Here is an 18,864-nt window from a genome sequence, read left to right as displayed (position 1 = left end):
CCTTGTAATTTGTTCTATCTGTGTGCAGCCTGTGTGGCTAATAAAGAAACATATCTATCCATCTATCCACCTATCTATCTATCCATCTATCCATCTATCTATCCATCCATCTCTCTATCTATCTATCTATCTATCTATCTATCTATCTATCTATCTATCTATCTATCTATCTATCTATTTATCTATCTATCTATCTATCTATCTAAAAAAAAAAAAGAAATATAAAATGTGACTTCATTGACCGAGGTTACCGTGGTCTTTTCCGTAGGCTTTTCTTTCCACGGGTAAACCTCATCTGTCCTCCCCTTTACACTTCATATTGACATTTCTGTGATAACGATCCCTATTGATCATTTTTTTCCTCTCCCCCTTTTTTAACCCCCCCTTTTTTGTCCTCTTTCTCTCCTTTTAAGATCCCTTTTGATCGAGACTCCCCCCCCCCTTTTTTTTTAAACCTTCAAAAGAAAAGCTCTACCTTGTAATTTGTTCTATCTGTGTGCAGCCCTGTGTGGCTAATAAAGAAACATATCTATCTATCTATTATCTATCTATCTATCTATCCACCTATCTATCCATCCATCTATCTATCCATCCATCTGTCTATCTATCTATTTATCCATCTATCCATCCATCTAACCATCCATCTATCTATCTATCTATCTATCTATCTATCTATCTATCTATCTATCTATCTATCTGTCTGTCTATTTACTTATCTCTTTCTCTCTATCTATCTATCTGTTTGTCTGACTGTCTGTCTACGATATTATCCATTATGTTGAGCGGATGGGTGCAAACTTTTTTTCTTTTAGAGAAAAACAACACTTCACGTATTTTAGTCATTTATAACAGCAGAAAAATACAAAGCGAAAAGTGAGCGAAAGAAGTGTTTAATACACAGAGAACCAAATTAAAGCATGATGCAACTATTCATACAACTAATTATTTATTTAATTCAGGTGCAGAAGTAGAAACGATTGTTTCCAATTCTCTACGAGTCATAAAAGAAACCTTTAGTTGTCAGCTTGTTTTTGATGACTTGTCGTTATTATACCATTCAATAATGGGATAATAAAAACTGTGATTTATTGTCACCAGCTGTTTACCAGCATCGCTGGTGTTACATTAAATAAATACGCATCGTTTTCACATTCGTCATTCTTTCAAGTTTCTTCGCAGCTCTCTCCTTTTCGCATGCGTAAGTAAACCGTTATCAGTTTTTATTTTTTAAGAAATGTGTAGGAAATATTTGCTTTAATGGTTTGAATCATAGCTAAGACACAGTTCTAAAAAATTGAATCTATTCATCAATCTTTATTTATTTAATGCATAAATTCAGAAACGGGTCTAAAATGAAGATATCTAGTAGTATCTTGATTTGATTTTATTGGTAAAGAAAATAAACTGAAGTACAATATCTAAACTAACTGTATTTTCTGTTTTTGTATGTAAATATTTGCCTTTGTCTGAGTGCATGTCCATCTATTCATCTATCTAGCTAGCTAGCTATATATCTACCATCTATCTATGTATCTATCTATCTATCAATATACATATATCCATCTGTTTGTCTGTCTATCTATCTATCTATCTATCTATCATTTTACCTATCATGTACTTTCTAGGATACCATAGAGACTTATGTTTTAATAGCGTTCGTATATATAACAATCCTAAAATGTATGTTTGCCGTATTGAATGTGGAGATAGTTCAGTATGGGAACGTAGGCAAATTGTAACATGATTACTAAGTTGTCTACTTTGCCTTTCATTCTGTCGAATCGATAAAATTAGTACCAGTTGAGCACTGTTGGCCAATATATATTTCTTTACTGCCCACAAGGGGCTAAACACAGAGGGGAAAAACAAGGACGGACAAACGGATTAAGTCGATTACATCGACCCCAGTGCGTAACTGGTACTTAATTTATCGACCCCGAAAGGATGAAAGGCAAAGTCGACCTCGGCGTAATTTGAACTCACAACGTAACGCAGACGAAATACCGCTAAGCATTTCGCCCGGCGTGCTAAAGTTTCTGCCAGCTCGCCGCCTTACTGTTGGCCAATATAATTGTCTTACATACACTCCCGAAATGGCTGGTCTTGTACAAGAATTTGAAACCAATATGGCTACTGCGTGGGATATTATTAATAATAGTGGTCACTTTAATAATAATAATAATAATAGCATGAATGTTAATAATAGATTTTATGATAGGAATATAATCTTAATGGCCAAATGAAATCCAATAACAACACAAGTACTGGGCTTACAAAGAATAAGTCCCGGAGTTGGTTTGCTCGACTAAAGGCGGTGCTCCAGCATGGCCACAGTCAAATGACTGAAACAAGTAAAAGAGTAAAGAGTAAGAGTATGCATACATATAGCCACACACGTACGTACTCAAACTTAAAAGGAAAAAGGCTAAAATGAAAAAGAAATATATATACAATGGAAAATTAAAAATTAACGGAAGTTGAAACATGGGAAAGCTTGTGCCGGAATGGAGTAGAAATGTGGATTCTAGCTGTGATCTTGGGTGGGGTGGGGGGCAAAAGCGTAGCAGGTATTTTGTGACGTGTGAACGTTATCGAGCAAGTTCAGTTCTTGAATTTAAATATGTTTTTTATAAGCAGAGTACTTATTCTTTCGGTCTGTTTTGCCGAACCGCTAAGTTACGGGACGTAAACACCAGCATCGGTAGTCAAGTGATGGTTGGGGAAGAAATAAGGACAAACACACACACATGTATGTATGTATGTATGTATGTATGTATGTATGTATGTATGTATGTATGTATGTGTATGTGTATATACATATATATATATATATATATATAGAGAGAGAGAGAGAGAGAGAGAGAGAGAGGAAACGGGTTTCTTTCAATTTTCGTCTACCAAATCCACTCTCAATACTTTGGTCGACCCGAGCTAATAGTCTTATATATATATACATATATTATTCATATATATATACATATATATATATATATATATATATATATATATAATATATATATATATATATATATATATATATATATATATATATATATATATACAAGACGGTTGCACTGCGTTTGAAATAGTATTTGTCTGTAAAATACGAAACACATGCGACGCATATATATACGCACGCATGTGATATAGATATTTGTATATGCATTATTGTATATATGTATATACGTGTGTGTATGTGCATGTATATGCATCTATGTATATGAATTTCTTGGTTGCTTTTAGCCGGGATGACATCTTTAGGAATTGTATGTGTGTATGTATAAGTGTGAATATTTGATGATGCGTAATTATAATATACTATATGTGTGTGAGGTGAAGGCGCGTGGCTTAGTGGTTAGGGTGTCAGCAACATGATCGTAAGATTGTGGTTTCGATTCCTAGACCGGGCGTCGCGTTGTATTCTTGAGCAAAACACTTCATTTCCCGTTGCTCCAGTTCACTCAGCTGGCAAAAATGAGTAACGCTGCGATGGACTGGCCTCCCATTCAGCTGGGGAACACATACGTCATAGAAACCGGAAAACCGGGCCCATGAGTCTGGTTAGGCTTTGAAAAGGGCGCATTTATTTTATTTATATGTGTGTGAAAGTGTGTCTACGTGTAAGGAAGGAGCACTCCGTCGGTTACGACGACGAGGGTTCCGGTTGATCCGAATCAACGGAACAGCCTGCTCGTGAAATTAACGTGTAAGTGGCTGAGCACTCCACAGACACGTGTACCCTTAACGTAGTTCTCGGGGATATTCAGCGTGACACAGAGAGTGACAAGGCCAGCCCTTTGAAATACAGGTACAACAGAAACAGGAAGTAAGAGTGAGAGAAAGTTGTGGTGAAAGAGTACAGCAGGGATCACCACCATCCCCTGCCGGAGCCTCGTGGAGCTTTAGGTGTTTTCGCTCAATAAACACTCACAACGCCCGGTCTGGGAATCGAAACCGCGATCCTATGACCGCGAGTCCGCTGCCTTAACCACTGGGCCATTGCGCCTCCACGTCTACGCGTAAACATGTGTGCCAGTCATAGAGACAAATATATCTATTCTTCGAAACTACCCGAGCATGACATTTTGGCCAACTCTTGTTTACGTTCATTTGAAATATGTGTACCTGGTGACCCATAACTATATAAAAAAAAAAGCCTTTTTGTTTCTTTTGTCTGGTAAACACTCTGCTTTTTAACTTCTCGCGTTTATTTTTATTTCATCTTAATTTACTGTACATATTTTATTTTTTAATCTCACTCTTTAAAGTGACATTATATTATATTCTATTTCATTTTATATCCTATGGTAATCTACAGCTAAATTTTGGTTAAGAAATTGATTAGTAATTACTGTTTTTTTTTTTTTTTAGTTTTTATTGTATTTATTTTCTGATTCTATTTCTCAACTTACTTTCGTTTTTAATCATGGATATTCTATTTTCTGCGAAGTGTGGAAGCGTAACAAATGCTTCTCAAGGCTGATGCTGTTTAATGAGACAATTAGCTAAATTTTTCAGAGTTAGTTGTTTACTGCTTTCGAAATGCTCTGATGAGAAATGTGAATCATTATGTTACAGTAAAATTAAATATACATACATACATATATATATATATATATATATATATATATATATATATATATATATATATATATAGGAAAAAAGCAACAAGAATGGATCAATATATCGGTAATCACCCCACTTTGTCGTATGGTTAACGCCATATATATATATATAAATATATATATATATATATATATATATACATATATATATCTTACATATTATATATTATGTTATTAATTATATATATGTATATATATATATATATATTACATATTATATATCATGTTATTAATTATATATTAAATAATATATATATATGTATGTATTTTTTTCTGTATGTATATGTGTATATGTGGGGGTGTATATGCGTGTGCGCGCGCGCATGCGTAGGTGTGTGTGTGTTGGTCGTTTTAGCGTCCTAATGTTATTGGATATAGATTGCAAAACAGCTGTGATAAAATGGAATAAACATTTCATCTCAGACTTCCCTTATTTTCGTTGATAATTATATCCTCGCTAACATTGTGATTTCTGCATTTTAGGAAGGACTGCAAAGTTATTCGTACACCCTGGTCACCACAACTGGCTTTCTTGATATTCGGATCAAATGTGGAGAGCTTTGCTGCGTTGAATCCCTGTTCCTAATGCAATAAAGGTATGTATGCCTCTTCTGTATTCAATCATTTAAAGTCTTTCTTCGAGGAAGGTGCTGGTTTCTAATAAAGATACACAGCTCTATCTTTGGAATGTAGATAACGAAAAGAACGTTAGATTTTAAACTTGAGAAGTGTCTTGCATAGTTTTACTGTTTCGCTTAAAAATTGTATTTGTAAAGCGTGAATCAGTTGGTTGATTTCTTTTTCTGAAAATCCAAAATTATCTAGACTGACAGCTGGGCATTTACTTATAAAACTAAGTGCTCCAATTATTACTGGTATAAATGTAAATTGATAATTTGAATATAGAAGCTAGAGGTTTCAAAGTAGTTGTCCATAGTTATTCGCTTTCTCTTTTATTTTCAAAGAGATATTCACATCAGCAAGACAGCTGACCTCTATGGTGGTACATGCATTTTCTTGTCTGTCCCAAATGACAATATCGAGCCTGTTATGCTTACCCTTGACAAATGCTTTGACGGGAATGTTCCACTAGTATTACTTCTGTCGGTATCTGTGTACATATTCAATAAAAACGGGATTCTCTGTATTTATTCCATGGTACTATATTTTTTTTCCGAATGGCATTGTATATTGTCTTTGCGACAACGTCATGTCACATAGGGAGGTGGTACTTTGATGACATTTTTGGTTAGCTGCTAATTACATATCTGATGTCTTATACAGTAATAGGACATAATCTACATTTTACGGTTGCATCTTGAAACTCCAAGAGCTTCACTGTATCTTTTATTGATTAGGTACTTTTTTGCAATCTCCTGTTCTTGGATTGCAAATGCATAACCTTCGCCGCGTGATGTGAAGTAACGGTCACGCATCCAAGAGAGGCTTCGCTTTACGTCAATGTTACTATCTTCTTCACGTCTACGGGAAACACGCATGCATGGTCTTATTTTTCTTGGTATGCTGAGCGTTTCACTTAGTTCTGCTGATTTGGGGATGTAAGGGAGATCATCACGGAGAGAGTACTTCCTGAGGAGCTCATATCAAACACGCAGGATACTGTTTTCTTAACTTTTCAACGCAAAGTTAATGTATTTATTTTTGATACTGTTGTTTAGCAAGTGCTGTCTGACAGAGACTATGGGACATTCGAAGGCTGCCTGCACTAATCTCCAGCCCATACCTCCCTTATAACTTCTTAGTGGAGGCGCAATGGCCCAGTGGTTAGGGCAGCGGACTCGCGGTCATAGGATCGCGGTTTCGATTCCCAGACCGGGCGCTGTGAGTGTTTATTGAGCGAAAACACCTAAAGCTCTACGAGGCTCCGGCAGGGGCTGGTGGTGATCTCTGCTGTACTCTTTCACCACAACTTTCTCTCACTCTTACTTCCTGTTTCTGTTGTACCTGTATTTCAAGGGCCGGCCTTGTCACTCTCTGTGTCACGCTGAATATCTCCGAGAACTACGTTAAGGGTACACGTGTCTGTGGAGTGCCCAGCCACTTACACGTTAATTTCACGATCAGGCTGTTCCGTTGATTCGGATCAACCGGAACCCTCGTTGTCGTAACCGACGGAGTGCTTCCTCTCCTCCTCCTATAACTTCTTAAGTAGAGGCATCACGATTTTTGTCGGCATCACGATTTTTGTGGAGATTTCCAGTTGATGTTAGAAGCTTGCGGGTTTTAATGTCTATGAAGAGGATTGCTTCTACAGACAAGTACCCCAAATGTTGGAATCAGCACTAGTTCTGCAAATGTATTGTAGAATATTGTCTTGTAAAAGGAAAATTCGGACTGTCTTTTTTGTTTTTAGTCTGACGTGCGTACGTATAAATATGATAAAATGTGATATAAAATACATTTGTGTATGTATGTGCATGCCTTTATATATTTATGGCCGTCCACTTGTGTATGTGTATGTGTATGTATGTGTGTGTATATATATACACACACACACACACACACACACACACACATACACACACGCAAACACACATATATATATATATAAGTGTCTCATCAATAGGTATCTGGACTGTTGCTATAGTAACGAAGCTAAAGCTCGCGGAGTGAAATCGGATGGCATATATTGACCTTAAACTCTGCTGTGCATGAGCACTAAATGTGTCTCCTAGAATGTTCGTTAATATCAACACTTTTCAGTCATCTTGGAAACGTCTGAACCACTCGTACCCTTGTGTGCGGTGCATACACTCATCTCCATACACTTTCTGCAACTTTGCGTAAGCATGTATCACCATGACAAGTTTCTCTGTCATGGTGAATGCGATGGTCACACGCTACACATCTTCCTTCCAAGCACTGCCGTAAACAGCGGAAATGAGCTACAACGTTGAAATTAGTGTACATGCACAGCTGAGTTCAAGGTCAATTTGTGGCAAGCTGCATTGCACTGCGTGCTTTAGCTTCGTTACTATAGCAGCAGTCCGGATACTTATTGATCAGACCTAGTAGACATGTATTTATACTCATGTATGCGTATATAGACATGTATATATGTTTATCCCTCTCTCTCTCTCTCTCTCTCTCTCTCTCTCTCTCTCTTTATATATATATGTATCAGATATATATATATACATATACATATATGTGTATATATATATATATATATAGGAGATAAATAAAAATATATGCATACATACAAACATATATGTACGTACCTACATCTACATGTATATATACATGCATATATAAATAATTATACGGGAGTACAGGACATCACAATAAGACGTAGAAACGGAAAAAGCCAAAATACAAAAAAAAAAGAAAACGGAAAACGAAAAACAAGAAAACGAGAAACTAATACAGGACGAGCTACACAAGGACAAAACCCCCGTCATCAGCTGTCGCTAGAGGAGTCAGGCATGTTTCGAAGGCATAACAGAACACTAATCCAATAGGCCTTCTGCGAGAGAATTAAAATAAAATTCCAAGCAGCGGGGCAAAATGAGTACGAACACAAACAAGACGTAACAATAAGACTGCAAAATTAAAATACATGTACAAAAACAAACACAAGAGGACGAACGAAAAAGCCTTCATATATATATATATATATATATATATATATATATGAATAAAAAATGGAGTTAACGCAGGTTTAAACAAGTATTTTTACTTTCTACATATGTTTCAAAAATTCCACTGATACTTATTCAAAAGAATAAAAGGTATAAACAATGCAATCTTCTCTTCGGGAAAGTGAAAAAACGAAACTTGTCAATACGACATTTTAGCAAAAAATGATGGATTCGTATAGCGATAGACAGAACGCTATTAATATTGTTTAAAAAAACGTTATATGATATAACGTCATAAGTAGCTAACAGAAAGAGTAGGGATATTAATAGTGAATGTTAAATATAAAGGAAATTAAAGTCTAAACTATATATAATGATAGAGACTACTTATATGCACTAAAAGTATGTTTCTGCCAATGCTTACATCTGTATGCTCGTTCTATAACCGTGTTTACTAGAGTATTTTTAGAAAAAATAATGAAAAATAGCTCAGAATTGCAGAGAAGACAGAATTTCTTGCCTTTGTCATATGGTATCGAAATTGAGAGGATCAACCATTCTAAATGAAATTGTTCATTGTGGTCTTTTAAATCCCAAATCAGTTTGCTGAGACCGGTACTATTCCGTTTATTTCTATCCCTAAATGTTGAGTAATGGATAGAAATTCTCTTAGATAACTCTAACGATGTGCTTCCAATGTAAAATCGTACTTTATTACGAGTACTGATTATACACTGGTATATAGAATTTTTAATCTTAGAGTTACTTGACATAAATTTAATTCTATTGGGATTGACTTCAGATACAATAACCTTGTTATTAATATTTCAAGAGGGTTGGATGGTAGTAGCTAAATTAACGTTAGTATTAGTAAATGTATTAATATTTAACAGTTTGTTATTATGAGAAGATATAATTTGCAAGAGATTTTTTGTGTTTGAAAAACATATCCTAACCTTATGTGAATTAATTATAGAGTAATATCTAGAATTATTTGGAAAATTCCTAGCAATAGCTTGACGAAACAGCAGTGGGAGATTAGATTTAATTTGTCTCCCGTAATAATAATAACGCTGAATTCTATAACTCTGCCTTAATCAAAGCAGGTTATACAGAAAAAATTTTCTACATTGATTCTGCTCAGTCTAATTGTAAATTCAATAATGTAGATAAGATTTCTAGTCGTAAAGAATTATTGATAACAAACATAACTTACGCACTGATACAAAGCGAATGAAGGCAGATAACCCTTATTTATTCCCCTATTACCGATCTAAAAGTAAATATAACACCTTCAAAAGTAATTACGCTATGAATGCTAGTAAAAATATTTGGTTAATAATTCCAAGTTTCGGATTTTGGAAATTTAATCCTTGAGCTTGTTTATTGTAGAGCACCTGGTAAAAATTCAAGTCCGTCACGTTATATGTCCGTTAGCGAACTAGTCTTGTTTTGCGCCCTAAAAACCCAGTCTCCAATTGGTTTTTCATCCTATCTCTCCCTCTCTAACTTTCTCTACTCTTCTTCGACCCCTCTTACTCTCCTTCCTCTTTGCACGACACTTTCCTCTTCCCTACTCTCTGCCCTTCGGTACTCCTTTTCTCTCTCTTCTCTCTCCTTTTGGTCACAACATACTCCCCTGTCGCCGATCCTGTTCTTGCTTGCCTGCTGACCTATTCAGGCAAACTCTCTTGTACTTTACCATTCAGTTTTAGGCTGGGGGTTACACTTATTTTTCTACCTTTCGTTCAATTGTCCTATTTCTTTGTTACCTTTCTTCTTTCTATTTGAAGTCCTATGGGACATTTTTCAATTAGCGTCACTTCTGCATGTCTTGTCTTACGATGTCTTATAGCCGAAAGACCTTTATGCGTATATATTTATAACTTCTACTTGTGTCATTTACCATTAGGTCTTATTCTTATTATTCCGTCGTTTATCACTTGTTCCTCTATTCTTTACGGTCCGCTCAATTTTCTCAGCAGCATTTTGCTGTTGAAGCCACCAAAACGAATAATTCTACCGATAATGGCTTGAAATTGTGATGACTTTTGACGGATAACTGATGAGGGATGAGTATGAACATGTCCCGTGTATGATTTTTCGATTGCTCATTTGCCGTCCTCCGTGCAATTTGCCTCTCTCTTTCTCTGTCTCTCTTATTAGAAATTCAGTAGATTGCATTGCCATTGAATTCATTTGATTAACGAGATATATACATATATATATATATATATATATATATATATATATATATACACGCACACGCATACTTAATTATGTGTACACATATACATATACACGCACTCCCACAATTATATATGCATGTGTGTATGTGTGTATGAGAATGAATGTATACGGTTGCAGGTGCAAGTGAGTAAATCTCAGACATGCACGCTCAGATTTGAAAACCCTGTTGCTATTTTGGCAAGTGAGTGTATCCTCTTGCGGGAAGATAGAGATTTTGTGGATATTATCTAGGGCCCTATATGAAAGATCCATGCTTACCACACAGACCCGCTATTTTTACTTCAGAACTGCATGAAATGATATTAAATCAGCAGCTCTGTCCCTCTCTCTCTGTCTCTCTCTCTCTGTCTCTCTCTCTCTCTCTCTCTCTCTCTCTCTCTCTCTCTCTCTCTCTCTCTCTCTCTCTCTCTCTCTCTCTCTCTCTCTCTCTCTCTGTATATATACTGCACTTGTTCGATTGCTAAAGGATTAGCAAAAACATTTCTAAACATAGCCAAAAATAGCTTTCGTAATAATCAAAAGTGTCACCATATATTTAATAGATCATCAATTAAAATATCTTTTTCTACATTGCCGAACATAGGATTAGTTATTGCCATCTCTAATAGACGAATACTTAATAAATATAAAAAATAGTTTAATAGATAACAGCAACAACAATAATAGTAGTAATGAAATAGACAAGAGTCCTAGAACACCAAATAATACTCAACATGAATACTTGTTCAATAGATAACATTACGGGAATACATCGCAATACTATAACAGTAACAAAATCTCAGCAAAATTCTAATAATAACATACAAACAGTAAATCTACCTAATTCTATTATAAATGATTCCACAACAAACTCAAATATAACGCCAGGCAGCACAACAAATAATTATAACAGTATTAAAGATTGTACCACAGAACAAAAATATAGAACTAAATATTGCACATGCAAAAAAAAAATCATGTCCTTTCGTAGGCAAATGTAGAAGGTCCACCGTTATATATAAGTGCACTGTTACAAAAACTGCTAACTCACGCAATATAGGGAGCTTTCTGAACTTTTAGCACATATACATTCACTTAAACCGAATATAACGAGTAACACTACTTCAATGGCTTCATATGTACATAAACTCAAGCAAAAAACGTTAACAATAAAATACCCTGGTCAATCATTGACTCGGCTACACCTTATACACATAAATCTTCCATCTTCCAGTTTTATATATATATATATATATATATATATAATAATAATAAATATTAGGGAATAAATCCAAATTTACAGGGAAAAATCAGATTTAGGATTGAATCCAATTTTATAGTAAAATATTATATAATATTATTAGAGACAAAACCACTATTTTGCAAATCAAACAAGGAAAGACTTAATCAATACATAAAAAATTTTAATATAAAGTAAATAAATCGCCACTTAAGTCTTTCCTTGTTTGATTTGCAAAATAGTGGTTTTGTCTCTAATAATATTATATATATATATATAATATATATATATATATATATATATATATATATATATATATTTACAACTATAAAAGGCAAAACTCTAACTAATTTAATTTTCTGCAGGCATATTTTCAAGGTGCTTACACCGTTTTTTTTTTTTGTGTGTGTGTGTGTGCTACTGTTTTGGGAGGATTGCTTCGTGCTGATTTTAACGGTTTTTGTGTTTACGGTTTGTTTGTTTCTGCTTTCTCTTCTCGCAGAGGAGAGATAGCTTGGTAAAAGCATGTCTGTAGAAGACTAAATCTTCTCAGACATATCGTCGGCGGAAGAAGAATTACTGGAGGCTATCTGGAAGATGGACAATAAACGAAAAATGGAAAAGAGGAATTTTGCCAACGTGGCAAAATGCCAGGAGAAGGAAATAAATAACGAAGAATTCGGAAGGCATAAAGCTTTAATGAGCCGGGATGGTTTTGGGGTAAAGCTGTGCCCACCCCGCAAGAAACAAGGAAAGGAACAATAATGTACCGAACCTTTTCGATAAGTAAAGATAAAATTGACATTGTAACTACGGAACAGGAGGAAAAGGCGCTGAGTCCGATCTGGAGAGATATCGTGTACCTGGTAAAAGGTTCGATGTTTGGAATAGTGGAGGTGAGGTTCAAGGACGCGGTATCAGCAAGGAAACAAACGGCGACGTCTATCAGATGTGAGGGAGTGGTGCTTCTTTTTGGACGACCCTTTCCTCTTCCCCACTCTCTGCCCCTCGCTACTCGTTTTCTCTCTCTTCTCTCTCCCTTTGGTCACAACATACTTTCCTGTCGCCGATCTTTTTCTTTTCTTGCCTGCTGACCTGTTCAGTCAAGCGGCGACATCTATCAGAAGTGAGGATATGGTGCTTCTTACCCACTTACCGAGGACTACGAGCAACAAGAATAAGTGAAGAAGGAATACCGCCGGAAATCAATGTGGCCTGGGTAACAGACGCTGTTCTCTTTGGTAACGAGGACAGTATAATGGTGCTCCAGGCCACAAAAAGGGAAAACATGATATGGAAGGGACTAACACTAAACATGATTGTTCAAGGATCAGCCGAGACTCTGGAAAATATCACAGAGCCAATAATCATGAGTGAAGTTATAACGACGGTCAGGATGAAGGGCAGAGTCCCACGCTGCTTTAAATGTGGCCAGAAGGGCCACATTAGAGCGGACAGTCTTTCAGAAACCAAAAATGCAGACGAGAAGAGAATAAAAGATATGGAGGAGGAAAAAGAAAAGAGGTCGAAGAGTTCCAGAAAGGAGGAGGAAGTAGCAGCAACGGAGGATAAGTGGGAAAAGGTCACTGTAAAACAGACGAAGAAGGCAAGGGATTCCAACTATAAAGCCCGACCCACCCCAACCCCACCCACACCCTCTCAGACCCACCCTCCCCCAAGCCTAATCATTCCCACCCGACACAAAAGCAACAAAAAGAAATCAAATACACACAAAGTAATTCAAACTCTCTCGCGCAAGTCAAAAGAAAAAAGGAGTACTAATTCTCCCGATAAAAAGTGTCTTCGGGTGACATGGCAACTAGAATATATATTATGTATATATATATATATATTATATATACATATATATATATATATATATATATATACATATAGTATATATCTTTATATATAGGCGCAGGAGTGGCTGTGTGGTAAGTAGCTTGCTAACCAACCACACGGTTGCGGGTTCAGTCCCACTGCGTGGCATCTTGGGAAAGTGTCTTCTGCTATAGCCCCGGGCTGACCAATGCCTTGTGAGTGGATTTGGTAGACGGAAACTGAAAGAAGCCTGTCGTATATATGTATATATATATGTATGCGTGTGTTTGTGTGTCTGTGTTTGTCCCCCTAGCATTGCTTGACAACCGATGCTGGTGTGTTTAGGTCCCCGTCACTTAGCGGTTCGGCAAAAAGAGACCGATAGAATAAGTACTAAAAGGTGGTGCTCCAGCATGGCCGCAGTCAAATGACTGAAACAAGTAAAAGAGTAAAAGAGTATATATATAGACATATAGTATATATATTTATATATATAGACATTGTTATATTTCGGAATGGTCATATTGCCAGTTTAGCAAATATTTAAACGTATATATAGACATATATATACATATATATATATATATATATGTGTTGTGTGTGTGTATGTATGTATGTATGTATGTAGTATGTATGTATGTATGTATGTATGTATGTATGTATCTGTGTGTGTATAGAGTGAGGGAGAGTGGTAATAATGCGTATAAGAAAATTGGATATGTTAAAATTATACATGCAAAACGAGATAAAGCAAGTTGCGAAGAATAAATATGTAGATATCTATATATATAGATCGAACTCACACACATCACAAACTGAAAACCTCTGGATCTCATCTGTTGACAGTGTATATATATATATAGGTACACTGGTAGATAAATAGATAGATAGATACATGCATAAATATTATAATAGACTCCACGGTGAGATTTTGGCCGCTAGAAATTGTTTCAAAGTTCTATTTTCTACGACTAAACTGGCTCCCCCACTAGGTATTACTGGTATGAAGGATTCCTAGCACACATCTAAAAAGTAGTAGTTGAGAAATGATGCCCTAAAACAACGTTCGTTTTATGGCTATGCAACAGTAGCGTGACGCATTCAGAAATTGCATGTTAATTTGCAGTACGCCGTACGACCGCTGGCAAGGAATCAGTTCTATTTTTATTAAAGTGCATCTCTAAGAGAGAGCAGCAATATGTGCAGGAGAGGCAGAGGACTTGAAAGCATTTGCATGTATATGTATATACATACATACATACATACATACATACATACATACATACATACATACATACATACATACATAAATATATATATATATATATAGATATATATGTGTGTGTACATATATATATATATATATATATAATCGAAACACTAGCGTGCCTATATATATATGTGTGTGTGCGTGTGTGTGTGTGCGTGTGTGTGTGTATGTGTGTGGGCGTGTGTGTGTTGTATATAAAGAATAAAAGAATATATACATATATTATGTATGTATATAGATATATATTTATATAGTATATATATATTTATATATATATGGGCATACATACATATATATATATATATATATAATATATGTGTGTGTGTGTGTGTGCGTGTGTGTGTGTGTGTGTGTGTGTGTGTGTGTGTGTCTGCATATGTAGACAGAGAGGGACAACTATGTGGATGAGCAAATTGAATATGTTAAATGTATACATGAAAAATGAGAGAAAGCAAATAGTGAAGGCTTTCGGACTATGAATATTTAAGAATAAATATATAGATATTTACATTAATAGATCGAACTTACACAGAGCACAAACTGAGAGTCTCTGGATCTCATCTATGGCATTCCCCATCATGGATAGTTAGCCACTACACATTCTGTATTTTCTTTCTGGGGAAGAGCGTAGGCTCGAAATATTAAAAGCTTTTTCATTTCCCGAGCGTTAAACGAATACATCTGTTTGTTGTCTATACCACCTGTTTTCGCCTTTTCTGTTTTTCCGCCACCACCACCTGGCGGACCCTGCCACCACCACCTCTCTCACTCTTTCTTCCTGTTTCTGTTGTACCTGTATTTCAAAGGGCCAGACATGTCACACTCTGTGTCACGCTGAATATCTACGAGAACAACGTTAAGGGTACACATGTCTGTGGAGTACTCAGCCACTTGTACATTAATTTCACGAGCAGGTTGTTCCGTTGACCGGATCAACTTGATCCCTCTCTTTCGTAACCGACGACGCGCGACGATATATAAATATAAATATATATATATATATATATATATATTGCGCCCTTTTAAAGCCTAGCCAGGCTCGTCGGCCAGGTTTCCCGGTTTCTATGATGTATGTGCTCCCCAGCTGGACGGGACGCCAGTCCGTCGCAGCGTTACTCATTTTTGCCAGCTGAGTGGACTGGAGCAACGTGAAATGAAGTATTTTGCTCAAGAACACAACGCGTCGCCCGGTCCAGGAATCGAAAACACAATCTTAGGATCAAGGTGCTGACACCCTAACCACTAAGCCACGCTCCTCCAGTAATATATATATATATATATATATATATATATATATATATATATATATATATATATATATATTATAATAGACTCCTCGGAGAGTTACTGGTGACATGTACGCTAGAAGCTGTTTCATGATCCTATCTTCCAAGACTAAACTGGCTCCCCCACCTTACTGATGTGAAGGATTCCTAGTACAAATCTAAAAAGTAGTAGTCGACAAATCATGCCCTAACACAACGTTCGTTCGTTTATGGCTATGCAATAGTAACGCGGCGACTCAGAAATTGCATATTAATGTGCAGCGCGCTGGAAGACCGCTGGCATGGAATCAGTTCTATTTTCATTAAATTGCATCTATAAAGAGAGCAGCGGTATGTACACGCATGTAAATGCACAGGCTAAGGATTTGAAAGTTAATCAAGCTAGAAAAAGAACAACTCTGAGCAAAAAACCTTACTGCATTTGAACCGAATGTGAAGAGAGCGAAATTCAACAATAAGTCAAATGAGAAGGGAATTTGAGATCTATTGATACTCTACGTAGTGCAGAGTATAAAGAAACAGGGAATGGATAATAGATCTGGTTTTCTCTCAAGCTGCGATCTTCTGTGATTCTGTGATGCAAATGGGAATATTCATTCATTTGTTCATTCAACAATACACGCGTACACATATGGTTACCCTTGTGTATGTGTGTGTGTCTCTTATTTTGCGTGCGCGTGTGTATGTGTATGTGACGATACCTGTAAAAGTGGGACGATCGACGCAGGATAAGCACGAGTTTAACACTGCAGTGAACCGTTTGTTAAAATCTAACCGAGAAAGTTGAAGGTTGTCCATTGTACCATCGAGTTCATTCTAATGAATTTTCAAGAGGAAGACTATGAAAATCAAAATAAAGATAAAACGTCTGTTGTGCACGTTTATATATATTTTTTTCTCTAGTTTCAGCTCAGAGCTGCGGCCATGCTGATGCACCGCCACCGTTTAATATATATATTTAATATATATATTAATATATTAATATATATATATATATATATATATAGTAGAAATATGTTACAAAAAGAAAATATAACATACACGTGGAAATGTAAGTGTAAAATATGAAAAGTCAACGAAAATGCACATTGCAAATAAAAAAAGGCTTTTTATGAGAGGTAACGACAGATATATAGATTTGGATGGACTGAGGTAGTAATAAGAGTCATAAAAGTCATTATTATGAGATGATTATAAGATGATAATAAAGTAAGAGAGTTCTTACTTTATTATCATCTTATAATCATCTCATAATGATGACTTTTATGACTCTTATTACTACCTCAGTCCATCCAAATCTATATATCTGTCGTTACCTGTCATAAAAAGCCTTTTTTTATTTGCAATGTGCATTTTCGTTGACTTTTCATATTTTACCCCTATATATATATATATATATATATATATATATTTATATTTAATATTTATTCTATAACCATTGAAAAATGAATTTTCCTGGTATTTTGATCATAGAAATATATATGTATTATGTAATATATTCACAAATATTGTTCTCCACCCCCTCACTTCCTACCATCTTTCCCCTCCCCCTTTCACCCTCACATACATACACCGTAACACTTCGCTATTTAGTTAATAAATAGGATATTCAACCACGAGGTTGGAACTCAGTAGTAACTTGGGCAACTGTCTTCTACTCCAGCTACAGGACGATCAGTCCCCTGTGGGAGAATGTAATAGAGAGAAACTGTATGGAGGCCGGTCATATATGAAATATAAAATATTGGGATAGAAAGAAAGATAAATCCAGGCATGATCAATGACTGTACTTAAAAGAAATACAATACACAGAGTAGGAAATAAGAGAAAAAGTACAAAATACAGAAAAGGAGTTACGTAATAGTTTTCTCTTTACAGCTGTTTCGCGCGAACGAGTAACACAAATTAAGCTTACTTGTTTATCTGGAAATGCGTTAGACTTCAAGTTGTCATATAAGTGAGCGCTATTACGTAAATATCAATACTACGCTTGCGTTACCGTTCTCCAGTACATTATGTGTGTGTGAGTGTTTGTGTCTTGGTGACTGGGCTCGTTGCCCTACTGCTTGCCATCGGTTTCGGATATATCTTTTGCTTTCGTAACATTGGCAGTTCGATAAACAAGAAAGATATAAGTACCACACTTTAACACATTAATTACTGTTGACGATTTGTTTGATTAAAACCATTCTAGGCGATATTCCGGCGTGACCAATGATCTGAAACATGTAAAATAAATGGAGATTAGACATAAGTATATGCTCGTGTATGTGTCTGTATATATATATATATATATATATATATATATATATATATATATATATATTATATATATATATATATAATCTTTCAAATTTCAAATTAATCAAAGGACATACTAAATGTGTCTACCTACTGGAAATAACAGTCAAAACTCATATTTAAATCACCAAAATACACTGATATCTACAGAAATGAACCGACCAAAAGCAAACGGGCTAAGGCAATCTCTCAGCATACATTCAAGTATTTGGACTCACATGGACTGGTTTCTAGACGGGCATCACCTTCCTCAGTTGGCGTTACCATGGAAGAGAGCCCCAACCCTTCATGCTGAAGTCTACGCTGCAACTGATTCGTTTTGCGCCGAATCATGGAAGCCACCAGTGTGAAAATAATTTCACTACGGAGCAAATAATTCACGAGAAAAAAATAATTCACGGGAAAATAATTTGCGAAGATATCATTGACTCTATTATTATCTAGTATAACAATTTAATGTTTATACATGTGTGTGTTTATATATCTAGAT

At 35.7% G+C, this 18,864-nt stretch overlaps 1 protein-coding gene across 1 annotated transcript in view; it reads left to right on the top strand.

Moving 5' to 3' along the window:
• The first annotated feature begins 1,129 nt into the window (after positions 1 to 1,129).
• Positions 1,130 to 18,864, top strand: part of LOC118763691 — a 31,600-nt gene continuing 13,865 nt past the window's right edge. The window contains exon 1 of the mRNA XM_036503473.1: positions 1,130 to 1,198. The gene's annotated coding sequence lies outside the window, so the exon portion shown is untranslated. The remainder of the gene's footprint in view (positions 1,199 to 18,864) is intronic.

Source organism: Octopus sinensis, linkage group LG6 (assembly GCF_006345805.1).
Source record: "Octopus sinensis linkage group LG6, ASM634580v1, whole genome shotgun sequence".
NCBI lineage: Eukaryota > Metazoa > Mollusca > Cephalopoda > Octopoda > Octopodidae > Octopus > Octopus sinensis.
The sequence above is the reverse complement of the archived record's forward strand: the minus strand, read 5'-3'. Positions and strand labels throughout refer to the sequence as shown.